Raw genomic sequence first — 14145 nt, 5'->3', positions numbered from 1 at the left:
AAACAGTAAGATCAGCTTAGGAATAGTGATTTTTAAAGTCCTTATCATGATAGATAAGTTTAAGCATTTCAAAAATAACACTTGTATAGCAACAATGCACAGCAAAGCCCTCATCCTTTTTCTGTTGACATATCAAAATCTGTTGCAGTGAGCAAAACCTGATCATGGGTGGCCTTGGGAAACAAGGACGGGGTACTGTAAAGAAACAGCTTGGGTGGGGGAAGGAAAAGGGAAAATAAACTCTTTCAAACCAGCTCTTTACCACAAGTGACAAACAGGTTGTCATTAAATGACAAGCACGGGGACCTCTTTCAACTTCTATTTATTAGCTTCTAGACGTTTTTCAGCCTATCAACTACTGCTACAAATTAAAGGCATAATTAATTTTGCTGCTCAGTTAAAACCTTGTGCCCAGAAGAGAGATTTCAATAATTTTTTTTTGTGGGTATAAAACACCGTTCCTGTGATGCAAATTGCAAAAGTGGGTGCTGAGTGAAAGCTATATGATAAGAATGAGAGATACCCTTTGCCAAACATGTTTATGATTAAAAAGGAGTTAAAAATCATTGTTGCATAATTAACCAGTATTCAAAAGTCTTCTAGGAAAGAAGAAGAAAATGTACATATTGAGGGAGGATAATCTTCAGAAAAAAATTGAGAAAAGGAATAAATAAATCCCCAAAAGCTCTTTTTTGGGTTTTGTTGGTTGGTTGGTTTGGTTTGGTTTGGTTTCAACAAGTCTACATTTCACAACTCCTAATGACATTTTAAAGTACGGTTTGAGTTTACTGCACCATAAGTGACTAGCAACTGGCTGTGCCATGACGTTCATTAAGAGGGTGAGGCATGGACCAGCAGCCTGCCTAATGCAACTGTTAGTTACTTATTGATACAGGTCCTTAATTTCCACATAGCCTGGGCACCCAAAATTGCTTAGCATGTCTGCTCCTCTTTTCTACATGAAAAGAAAAAAGTTGATCCATAATTTTCCCCTTATCAGACATCAAAAATACAGAGGTCATCCACACTAGTACATCATTTCACATGTGCAAGTGACTATAATCTGGTTCAGTACGTTAATAAAACACATTGCAGCCTTGTGCATTAACCTTTTCAGGGACATATGAATCCTACATTAAAGGGATATAATGCAAGTGGGATTTTTTAAAAAAAAACCAACTTTTTAACATAGCACTTGTATTAAAGCATTTTTAAGGTAAAGATGTTAAGACAACAATGATTATCACACCAAACATTTTGCTGTTTCATGTTGTTTGAAAGAATTAGTTTAAGTTTACATTCAGATGCCTCTAAAATTACTGCTCTACACCCATTTAATGAGATGGTAATTAAATACTGAACAGAATATTACTTGAGGGCCTGAGCAACAGGCTCACCTTCCTCCTGCACCTCCCCAACCTCTGAGGTGGATCACGTGTAGTCTTTGTTGCTCCTTCTTTCAAGTTCTTATTAAAAGCCTTTACTCTAAGAGGAGATGATGCAGATCTGTCCAGCAGCATGTTAGAGGCAGCACTGTATGCCCTATGCTCCTAACACTGTGGGAGGAGGTCTACCTCCTGCTTGTGCTACCGGCAGAGGGGAAGAGCTCTTCTCCAAATACCACATCCAGCAACTCCTTGCTTGGCTGGGGAGGAGGAGGAGTGTTCTGGCTGGCTCCGATGAATTAATTGTTTCTTTCTTTATCAAAGGTGGCAATGTATACAGGTGCAGGGATGCATTTCTCAGGGAAATCACATCTTTATGGTTTTCTAATCTGTTTTGTTCTCACCACGGAAGCAGAAGGCAGCAGAAGAAGCTGCTCTGTTAGTTGCGACTTATCATTAATCTTCAGTTAAGGTCTCTCAGTCTTTCTGAAATTGTCTTGAAATCCATTACAGAGAAAAGGCAAGACTCCTGGGGACAGATACTCTGCCTAAGCCCATACGTTACGTATTTAAATTTTGCAGTCTTGTGTGAAGTTGTTTGTCTGCCATGACTGACTGTTTGTAAATGTAATTTCAATAGAAATCCATAAGTACTTTAATCCTATAGACATAAGTGAATATTTCATTATTTTACTATGAAATCAAGTTTACAAGATCACACTTTGTCCACTTTGTTCTCTAAGTCATCAATAACGCCCTTGCTTACGCCATGAAGGATGCACAATATGACTAGAGATTTACAGGAGAACAAGTACACACTCATTTTTTTCTGCATTCTTTTCAGGGCTAAGTGTTACAGGCAGCATAGACTCCATCAGCGCACTGAGTGTTTAGTCATGATGTAGCACAAAGTGCAGGCATATGGTGACCTTCAGTGCTTAGTGTTACTGTACTTTAGTGATCAGGGATTGGTGTTTTCAAAGTGTTTGCAGTGTCGGACTCTCTGTGTGTGTTATGTGTATACATCTATACATAATTTCTGCAGACATTTATTTTGCCTCACCAGTAGCTAATGACAACACACAGAAGGATCTGTCTTTGACAAATATCAAAAGCAATATGTGCCCCATATGCATCAAACTTGCAGGCTAAAGCAAAGCCTTTAGCGTGACTTTGGCAGTCATTTTTGGCAGAAAAATTTCCCAAATCATAAGATGCTTGAAAGTTAAGTATACTGATCTCGTTAGAGAGTTTTATGCCAAAGAATGTGAGGTCTTGGGAAATGCCACGTATTGTGAAATAACATATATTTTGCTGTTACTTGTTGAAAATATCAGGTACATTGCAGGCATTAAGGAAATAGAATCACAATAGGCTTCGCCCTAAGAAAAATGGAGGTTGGGGTTTATGGACAGTGTACTTCCTCAGCCTTAATTGACAGACAACATTACTTTTGCCCACTGGTTTTAGTGAGAATTTATTTAAAAAGCAAACATGAACAAAAAGGTGGACAGGGAAAATAAAAAGACCTATGCTGCCCCCTGCAGAAACGGCAAAAAAGCCCTGACTGTACTTCAACGGATTATTTCTTTGTATATGTGTTTATTCATTTTGTATACATTTATACAAGTATCATTTTTGGTTTTGCTATTTTTAATTAAAAATCTGCTTGCATTTACTATTGGCCTGATGTGACATAACATCTTATGCAGTCCTGATGGCAACTCAGTAGGCTACCACAGACACTGCGGTAGAGCAAATGCCAACTCACGCCTGCAGGCAGATGGGAAAGTAAAACATGGGTGTTATTTCCAAACCACTTAAAAAAATAACTTCCCTTACACCATCAGATAAAAACATATTAAAGAAAATCTGTCTTTTTACACATTTAGATAAATTTGTTCTGTAAGACCAATTACATTGGGTAATATATTTGAACAAATATGCAGCAATTAGGATATTTTGTTGAGTGTATCTGCTGTGACTACCAATCATATTAAAGCCACGTTGGTAGCAAACTTCTTTATTCCTTTTCTTGCTTAAAAAGAAATTCAGATGTGAAAAACTGGAAACTGAAGGAAATACTTGACACAGTATTTCTTTTTTTAACCTATTACATACATTCAGTTAAAGACTAACTAGCTATTGTTCACTAGGTACTTTAAAACTGGTGGCAGTTAGCATCTGCTCTTAGTATTATCCTTGTGCCACATTGCAGTTGGGATAGACTGACTTTTTCAATATCATAAAAACAAAACAAACAAGTGAAAAAAACCCCCAAACCTGCTGTTCTGCTTCTGACCAAGGGGAATGTGTTTTGTTTTAATAAGATGCAGAAGTGCATCTATATAATCTATATAATGAAGTAACTGTTGTCTACCATTCCCATCATTTTGGGACTTGTATATTAAAACAATTTTTCAGACTTTTGTCTTGTTGCTCATCATAAACATGCTTTTGCATATTTTCTGAGTATGGGTAAATATTCAGTTCTTTTAGAAGTAGTTTGACTTATTCAGTCATACAGAAAGAAAACCTAGATAATGGAAAATTTGTTGAATGCTGCCAATACTTGAAGAAAGGTGTAGATAAATAAAACTGGTCCCCAAAGATTGTAAACTGTATATTCAGTGTGTGCTTCCACTGTTGGGGAAAACAAAATATAATTTTTTATAGAAACTAACTAGGCTTATAAGTCTTGCTTCATATACTGTCAAAATGATTATGCTCAGAAATAGTGATAAAAATATAAATCTTCATACATTTATGTCATGTCATTTAAATTTTAAGATATAATATTTGCCTGGCTCTCTGCATACAATTTATATAACAAAAATGGCAAAAATGTAGGTTAAACAATATATGAAAGTGGAGAAGTAGGAGATTTTTTTTGGTATTCTTTCTACGTTACATGAGGTGTACAGTGGAATCAGTTGAAATGATTTCTTGTCCAACTTTTTATTCATATTTAATATGTTAATTCATTTAACAGTTTCTATTTTAATTTTTTTTAATTTCTAAAGATAGCACAAAGTTTGCTTCCCAACTCAAAGAATGGGCTTATGGGAGTCTGCATGGGACATTAATTAGGGCATAGCAATAAAACAAACTTTTCAGACTGGGTTAGTGATCATCTTGAACTTTCAGGCATAGGCCTGAAAGATAGAGCTGGTCACAGGATTCACTTGGTCATAAAAACCCAAGATTTTTCTGTTGTTTGGACACTTTAGTTTCAGATTCATTTTGCAAGCTACGGGGACTATATATATATACACACAGTGGAATATTTGATCTTTAATCAAATTTAATTTTATTTCTATGCTTAACCTAATAATCCCAACAGAGAAAAAAAATCAGAAATCATTATCTTGTCACTGTGGCAATCAAAGTTGGAAAGGACTTTGAGTTAAAGAAATTCTGTCTGTATCATTACCAGCAAAGTTCTTTTACTTATCTGTTTTTAAAGCTTTTCAAAATGCTTCAAATTGTTGAGATTTTGTTTATTAGTTCTAATTTTGACCTTTAATTTGTTTACAGCCCATCTTTACCTAGTGCTATCTGATGATTAGTAAATATGCTCTGTGTTTGAAGGCTATTGAATAGTTAAAGCAGTAATCCCATACTCAGACAAAGATAGCAGTGGGTAGCAGTGGCATAAAAAGAAATAGAAATCTCCAGAAGAATCTCCATCTCCTGATATCTCATGGCTGTGCTTAGAAATACAGTGTAGCCTCACTGTCCCTCTGAGTTGGCTTTGCTTACTGATGAGTGGCCACTGGGAAGTTTTCTCTGGTTTGCCAATTTCTCTGACAGGAAAGGCAGTTCTGGAATTTGAAGTATTTAAAAATGGGGACAAAAATACCATCAAACAGCAAGAAACACACTGGCTTCTGAAGAAACATGGAAGAATGTCCTTGAGGACTCCAGAAACTAACAAGTTCGTGAGCTTTTTCAGCTCTGTTGTTCTGTGCTCAGCTAGTTAGTACAGCTTGAACAACCTTGAATTTTGACCCTGTCATTACCTTCCTAAAGGAAACAACATAATAAAGCCCAAAGAATTAGCTCAGCTCTCTAACCAACGGGAGAAGTGCAAGGGGAAATGTGCTAATGGGATAAGCACTCAAGCCCGGTAAAGCCTGTGCTCACGTCTGAGCATGACACTTGAAGATTGTAATGTGCTCAGAGGTGAGCGGTGAGAATGACTATTAGTCCAGAAAACTTGACCTGCAAAGAAAGGTCAGAAGAACTGAAATTATTCAAGGAGAGGTGGGAAGGAAGAATGGGGACAAGCTTCAAGCATGAAGGAGGTGACTGCCGGGAGGAAGAGAGCAGAGGCAGCATCTTTCCTCCACTGCACTGAGAAAGATTCAGCTCAGACTTCAGGAACAACTTTCCAACTTTATTAAGTGTTTGTCAGATTATCTAAGGAAATGGAGCAGTCTGTCTGCCAGAAGAGCTTAGGTGGCTTCCAGCCCGCTGTAGGATTCTCTGACTTGGCTCCTGTTACACCATCCTCCTGTACCTGAATTCATTCCCTGTCTCGTTCCTGCCGTTGCATGTTTAAAGGCTCTTCCTCAGCTTCGTTTTTTTTCTGTAGATGCATATGCGTAATGATTTTTATTTTTTTTTTCATAACGGAAAAATACTTTTTAAACCTCTAGCCTCATTTAACAGGAAGTCTGCAATCTGACTAATGCTCTTCAGAAATTAATTTTTCTGATTATCTCCCAAGCAATTTCTGCTTTGTGTGCTGTACCAAGTTCCCATTCACAGCAAGGAAATACAAACAGATCCGTCTTGGCAAAACTACAGGTTCTTTACTCCATCTTTACCCTTTTACAGCATTTATAAAACCAGCTAGTATTCTCCTTATACTATCCTGGGTTTTGGGTTATCATTTCATTTCTTCCTCCTATGTCTCATTTAGTGGGTATAGTCCTCTTCCTCCAATGGATGGAAATTTTCTGCTTCCTCCTAGACGTATTTTTCAGGTGATGTTATCTGTAGCTTTTATACTGAAAGTCAGCACACATGCATCTCTATATGGATCTGTTTTAAGTCTATTAAGTCAGAATCTCTATGGGTCTTTCTAGTAGAACCTGAGACATAAAATGGACAAAAATAAGCTTAAACTTAATTTTAGTGATATTGGAAATGCCAGCTAACTTTTTTTTTCAATCAAGTGTTGTATTCTGTGTTTCTTCCAAACCTCTCTTAGGCACAGAAGAGCATTACAGTGGCAAAGACTGAAATCCTCCAGTGGAATATGTATTAGTGTACGTCCTGCTGAACATTTAGAAAGTTACTGTTTTCCTCAGTCTGCTTAATCACCCCCTGAATTTTCGGTTCTAGTTTTAAGATCACAACCAGTTGCTGAGGAAATGTCTGTCACAAACCAAATGGAGAGTTAGTGGCCAAACCTCTCTCTCTGCCCTCGGCATAACTAGTTAACTGATAAACTCTCCCAAGGCAACAGAAACCCACTTGTGATATGAAGGTTCTTATATGAATTTTATGGGATAATTCAAATATGGGGTAGTGTGCACATGTAATCTTGAATGTAGGAAGGCTTTAAGCACCTAAACAAAAAGCTATAGAAGGTGAATTTTCATGGGGTCTCTGTCTACGGTTAGTTGGCATGTCCCTACTTAAAATTCTGCCAGCACTGACGCTTCTGCTTGTACACGTGCCTGAATTGCTGTAATCTGAGTGGTGTCACACCTGGCTCCTGCTTAAACCTGATTTTTTGCATACATCTCTTGACAGCAGTGACCAGAAGTCATGTTGTGAAAGTGTCTGTGCCACATCAGCGTGGTCAGACATATTATGAAATGCAGTGGCTTCCACAATTTCTTCCAAGATGTAACAAGAGGAGGAGATTAAGCCAAGAAAAGGAGGTATGAATGGTATGAAGCCTTGCATGGCTTGTGATGACCTTTTGCTGTGTGGTGCCAGTAGTGTGCCCTTCCTTGGTGTAGTTGTGGTCTTGTGATTACGGTGATATCCTGGATGGTGGGAGAGGAACATGTGAACACCTGAAATTAAAGAGGGGCATACATCCTGGAAATCCTGACTGCTAGGCTTTTACACAGGGGATGGACGTAATCTTGGCAGAAAGGATGAGTTTCATACCTGCTTTACTGCTTGCTGTTTCCCTCTGGCTACTGACAGTTACACAAATGAATGTTCTGAGGCACTTGACTCTTCTCATGTGCTGCCTACTGAAAGCCAAAGGCCATATACATGTTCTGGGCCACGTACCTGCACAACAGAAGTAGGAACTGCTAATATGAAGGCACCCATGTCTGTTATTCCTGCGTCTCCCAACTCATGGTAACACTTCTGAGGACACTGCAAACGAGCAGCAGCGGTGAATGGTTCCTGACTGAGGGTCTTCCACTTTGCTGTGAATTCCAGCTACCCCAGAAGAGTCTTGAGGACTGTTAGAATTACTTTGAAATGACAATAATTTGTGATTGAATTTGAAAGGGCCGCTGATGGATCCAGGATCTGGGGGAGGTGTGAAGAAAGCAAACTCTTTTAACTGCCAGCCCTGTAGGATTCAACCTGCTGGTTCTGTGAGCTCAAAAATAGGATAACCATCCACGGAGGGATGTTCTTTTAATTTAATTAAGATACATCTCTGAAATCTAGGTAAGTGGTTTAGGAAGATAAGGGTTAACCTGCAATTTCATTATTTAGCCAAGGGAAAAAAAAACATGCTTTTTAAAAGATAGGGTTTTTATTCAAACATAGACATCAGGTTTGTAATTGGTGACTGCTGGAAAGCCATAAATCCACATTCACACTAACTTGTTAATTAGGGCCTTATTCTTAGTAAGTGATTAACAAACTTAGTTGAGTCATCACCCACAAGCTAGTCAGTGGGTACATATCATCAGATCCTCATTTGTACACAAACTCCCTCATTTTCAGCCCCAGCTTGTCAGCTGCCGCTGGCCCTGGAGGCATGAACTGAACAGAGCTGTCAGCCCTCAAGATTCAATTGCAACACTTGTGATATTTGGTGTTTTACTTAACGCCTCAGTTCTTGCATTGTTGTTGTTATGCAAGAATCTCCATACTCCCTACAAAAATAAATTATCTTTTCTTTTTTTTTTTTTTTTTTCCCCTTAAATGAGTAGGTCAAGCTTGAACTATGAACCTATGAAAAGATAATGCCACTGTGATTTCTTTTTTATCTTAATTGAGAAAAGGAACAAATGGGTTTTTAAATGCTTGATGTGGTAGTACTGTAAAAATTACTGAGAGTTTTTTTTTCTTGATCTGTTTATCTCTATCAGCAGTGGTAGACATTGTAATAGGTTAACTGCGAAAACGGCTTCTTTTAGATAATACTTCTGTTAATGATAAATACCTGTTTTTTCAATGCCAGTCAAGATTCATCCCAGGTAAACCACTCAGAAGCATTTTGCTATAGCCATGTGGAGATTGTGACCTATCTTCAGTAGGCAGTTTCTCTTTCTTTAAAAACCCTTCTGAATTGTAGTTGGAAATGCTTCGATGGCATTACACTGCGTCAGTGCCATGTCCCATCCATCCATTTGGGGGGGGGCGGGGATTAGCTCTGTGATAAAGTTCATTGCTATCATCGTAGCTTGGCATTTCAAGACTACCCATATACAACTGGTATGCCAGACCCTGCTGTACTTTACAGTGATTTTTCTCCTGTTGTAATGAAAAAAGATACGTTGTCTCTTCTGATGCTACCTGGCTCTTGAAGGAATACTTTTAAAAAATATCTATCATGATAGTACCTAAAATAAAAGTTACAATGCACACTTTTTGTTTAGAAGGGCCGCTATCGGTACGGTCAGATGTTTCTCCAGCTAAAGGGACCTCGGGAAAGTACTGACAGCTTTTAAGTTATGTGAACTCACAGTATGTAGCCCTCTGGTTCTTAAACTGTGAAGTAATATAAAATTCTCGAAAGCATATTTTACACATGAAATATTGTCTGCAGGATACTTCTTCTAAACTTTAAACCTTACAAGCCATTCAGCCATCGCGTTTTTATAATGTGTAGATCTAGGGTGGCTGTCATTATCTTGAAATGTAACACAAGCCAGTTCTTTCACTGTACTATTCGTATTTCCATTCTGGTGTGTCTGAATGTCTGCATCATTGTACTACGTGAGTGCGTTTTTCATGCTTAAAAATAGACTCAATAACCATCTTCCTTCTCTTCCTTTCATTTTACAACTGCAGCAGCAGCTACATTTCCTGTCTCAATAGCACTTACGAAGCAATTAGGCAAATTTGGGACAGATCTTACCACTGAATGCTAGACAGATTTCTCTTTATCCTTGCTAGGACTCGTGCGTGTGAAAGCTAACAGATTATACCCTAATGGCCTGGTTCTTTTCCTGCCCTTGCAAGAAGCACTCTTCTTATTTTACACATGAGCCATTTGATTTGGTGCCACAAAATGAAATTAATGGATCCTCTAATTGGTCATTTGTAATTAATTAGTATCAAAATTTATTCATCTTTGTCTCGTTTTACCTTCTGTTGTCTTCAGTGACTACTGCTCATGATTATACTGCTGAAGGAAATTATTAGCACGCAAATTAGAAAGACTTATAAAAAGTAAAATAAAAAGATTTTTAAAAAAACCCAAAATACCTCCAACAGTAAAAATTTTCAGTATTTCTGTAAAATCTCACTGTTTCAACTAAATTGAAGGAGAAAATAGCTATTTTTTAATCAGGTAAATCCAACAAATCTTACCTAGCACCATGATTAAGTACATATTAACAAAGCTAAATATTCTCTAAATTGCCTTATAAAAGATAAATATAAGATAAAAGGACACAGCAATCACACCGATCCATTGCTGTATTTATGCCCTGTAGTAAATAACAAAAATGGATAAATCAGAATATCCCCCAAAATAAAACATTACTTAGACCATCCCAATAAATTACACTTCCTCCACAAGAGCAATGCATATTAATAAGTTTGTCCAACATACCTCAATGTTCCCTGTTATTATTCCTCCCCTCTGCTCACGCACAGACACACATCTCCTTTAAAACTGTTGCGAATCATAAGCGTGCTATATGCAGATTTACTGCCCTCCTTCTGAAGGATTTCAAACCCATATCTATCACCTTCTCACAAAGACCCCCTAAACCACCAGTGTGTCGGCTGTTCAACAGTTTGGGGGAAGTTGCGTATCCTCCTGTCAAAGCTGTCGCATTTTGTGTTACCAAAGAGAACTTTCTTGCTCAGTTCCAGAGGGAAGCCATGCACTTTTGAAAGGAGTAATAGAAATGACAAGGAAGGACTGATAGTGCAAAATCATGCCTTTTGAAACTTATAACAAAAAATTCTGCTACAGACTTGAGCCATCTATAACTGTAGACCACCAGTGTGATGTGTATGCAAAAGGTAATTCAGTTTTGTCATGGCAAGGCGTTCTTGATAGGAACAGGAAACAATTAGCACCGTAGTACAAGACATTGGTAATACCTCATTAAATCATTAGGATATTCTGCAAAAACCTGGTCAAAATGTTCACAGAATTTAAACTGGAACAGTCCAAAAGAGTTAAATAAGAGAACGGAAGATGTATCTTGGGGGAAGAGATGAAAAATGTCATAACTTGTTTACTGAAATGATGAGTACATGAATATTTTCCAACTAGATTTGAGGCCAGTTATCAAGGAGGAAGAATAATTCTTTCTGTTGAAAGAGCAAATGCATGCACGGTGGTCATAAAGTATTTAGATTAGAAGATTTTAAGTTTCTAAACATCCAAAGAGTGAAGCTCTGGTACAGCCTACATCAAAGGAGGTGGTGGGGGCAGAGAGACAGGGAATAATTAATGGCTGCATGTAGACTGTGTTACTGTGTTCATATAGGGAAAGTGTGAGAAACTGTAGAGAGTTTGTGGTGAAACAGCTAGGCTTAGGATGAGTCATTGACTGTCTGCCTGGTTAGTAAACCCAGGAGGGGTTAAGAAGTTTTGAGCTCTGTTGTTTGTGGTGATTTGGACAATTATTATATGAATATCACATAAATAATCATATTACTTAAGGTTTCTGCTAGGTGCCCTCAAGGGCCAGGAAGGATTTAAACCTCTAAGATTAATAACTTGGGATTTTTTCTGCTTGTTCATTTATTTGTTTATTGCCTTACTTTCAAGCATTAGAAACTGGCTACAGAATGAGACAGAGTAGGGCAAGTCATGATGGTATTCCTATTAGTAGGCAGTTCTTTCACCTGGTGTGTCATGCTCGTAAGTGCAGGTGGCTGCCTCGGTTGGGATCAGGATCACGAGTCTGTCACCTCAGGCTAGTGGTGCCTCCCTCCCCTTCCTCTACTCCTCTGCCATGCAAGACGTAGCCCACTTCTTCAAGTTGGTACAGTATGAAATAAAAGGCTCGTCTCCACAAGTACAAATGAGCAGAGGGACAATGGCAAGTGGAGGAACCCCAGAAGCTTATCAAGGAAATGAAGCACCCTGACTCAACTACTCACAAGTCTGCTGCAAGCAGGTGGTGGGCACTGTTGTCCAAGTGTGAGACCCATCAAGATCAGTCAATGGGAGAGGGTCTTGGGACCACCTTTGAAAAGAGGGCGGTTACTGCCTATAAGGTGTGGGAATCATTATGGGATGCAGGGGAAGAGTGTCTTGGGATTGTGCAAGACTTATTATGGGATGTTTAGAGGAGGAACCACAAGCAGGGAAAAAGAGAAGAAGGATCGAGGAAAATTGGGGAGGAACAAGAATGGGAAAATAGCAGGGAAAGGGGTTAAAACAGGCTGGTCCTGTGTAAACAGGTTGCTGGTCAGTACACTTGTCTGGCCATGTCCTGTGCCTGACCATTTGTCCTGTCTTCTCATTAAACTCCATTTCTAACTAGTTTTCTGGCTGAGGGCTCTCTACTTTGTGCACGTTTGTGTGTAAGGAGATGTAAGTGCCAGCTGCTGGAGAGGGGACCATGACTCACAGGACCCATGTGTCCGCAGTGCCAGAAACTGGAGCAAGCACGCATATGTATGCAGTGTACGATCCCTGGCAAACATTAAGCTAGACTAGCCAGTGAGCAGTGTAAGAGTCCTGGCAGCCAGGTACTGAAGCAGCCAGAAGTCTGGACTGGATAGCGGAGAGACCAGAGGGTCTGAGAGCTGGCTGCTGGAGGGACTAGGAAGCCAAAACCAGCTACAAAGAGACTGTGGGGCCTGGGGGACAGCTGAGCTACCCCTTTGCATGTGTGTGTTTGTACCTGAGGCACCAGGAGAACAGAGGACCCAAGGGAAAGTTACTGGGTAGGCTGAAGGTCTGAGGCCAGTGGCTGGAGAGACTCGTAGTGTGCATCTGCGTGCCTGAGCACCAGCAACTGGAGCAGGGCTGTGGGTCTCAGGGGCTCTTATGTCCAGGTGCCAGCAGCTGGGGAGACCTGGGTGTCCAAGCCCAGCTACTGGAGGGGTCCATGTTTTGTATATGTATATATATTTTCCACTAAAGCACTTTCATCCTGACCAGCCAGAAAGGGAAAAGAGAATGAGGTAATTGGTGCTGTCTGTGTTTTTGCAAGCACTGTGGTTTTTGTCTGTGCTCATCTGTGTGGCTGGCCATGTGTATATGTGCATCTGCATGTGTATACACCTATGCGTGTGTTCCATATGGGGAATACCTGCTCAGCCTTGCTACTGACTAGGCCTGGGGACACAGAGCTGTGGCAGCTTCGCCTCTGTTGGGCCACTGGATTGAGCAACTCTAACAAAGGTCATTAGGAGTTTCACAGAATAAATTCCCTGTTTATGTAGGTCAAGGGCATTGGCAGTGTTTCTCAGCTTTCTATGCTCTTGTTTTGTGGCACATCATTGCTGTCTCGATGGTGCTTTTACTACAAGTTTTCAGTTTAGTAAAGTGTGTAGGGAATATTTTGTGGGTTTGGGTTATTGGAGCACAGGTTCTCTAGATTCTTCGTACTACATGGTATCCTGCAATTGCTGAAATGAGATTTAACGATCAAGGTCTAGTTTTATTTTGCAGTAGGCAGATTATACTGACTCTATGCCACCAACTGAAAATAGTTGCTTTTTAAGTCAGTAGTTGTATCACTTGAAGCTTCTGGGTTGATCTTGCGCTTAACCTTTGGAAAGAAGCACAAAAGAAATGGTTGACCTCTCCTCCTTTTGGTACTCGTAACAGCAATATGTTCTCAGAGTCAGCTGCTGTATTGACATATAATAGCAGTAGATGACAAACTCCACTCCTACTGGAGTACAGATAACACTCCTGTTCATATACAACAGCATGCCCTTTTTCCTGCAGAATGCTGTTGTTGACTCACATTCAACCTTGTGAACTATTATATGCTCAGATCTTTTTTCCCCGTGCAAGACTAACAAGTTGGTTTTTAGCCTTTTTTTTTTTTTTTTTTTTTTTTTTTAATTTGGTGGGTTTCATTGTTCCTAAATGTGTAAAGGTTTTTCATTTCTTCTTACTGGATTTCATCCTATTTTTCCTAGAGTGATTCTCTCATTTACCATTGTCCTGAATTCTACAGCTGCATTTCTCTGTCTTGGATCCCCTCTGAACTGTTATCTGCAAGTGTAATAGCTTACATGTTATTTCATCATTTGGTCCCTTAAGATAGCAGAACTGGAATAGACTATATGAAACTGGGGTAGACCATATGACATCCTATGAAATTTTCGTAGATAATTTTCTTTTGTAGTTTTCTAGCTAGTTACATATCAACTGAGTATTAGTTCAGCCTGC

The 14145-nt window shown here is 39.2% G+C and overlaps 1 protein-coding gene across 1 annotated transcript in view; it reads left to right on the top strand.

Annotated features, from left to right (window-relative positions):
* The window catches only part of GABBR2 (gamma-aminobutyric acid type B receptor subunit 2), a gene marked incomplete at both ends in the record, with an annotated part of 482647 nt that overhangs the window by 152391 nt on the left and 316111 nt on the right, over positions 1–14145 (top strand). The gene's annotated exons all lie outside the window — the stretch shown is intronic.

Source organism: Platalea leucorodia (assembly GCF_965183815.1).
Source record: "Platalea leucorodia genome assembly, chromosome: 1".
Taxonomy (NCBI): Eukaryota; Metazoa; Chordata; class Aves; order Pelecaniformes; family Threskiornithidae; genus Platalea; species Platalea leucorodia.
This window is presented reverse-complemented; position numbering and strand designations above follow the sequence as displayed.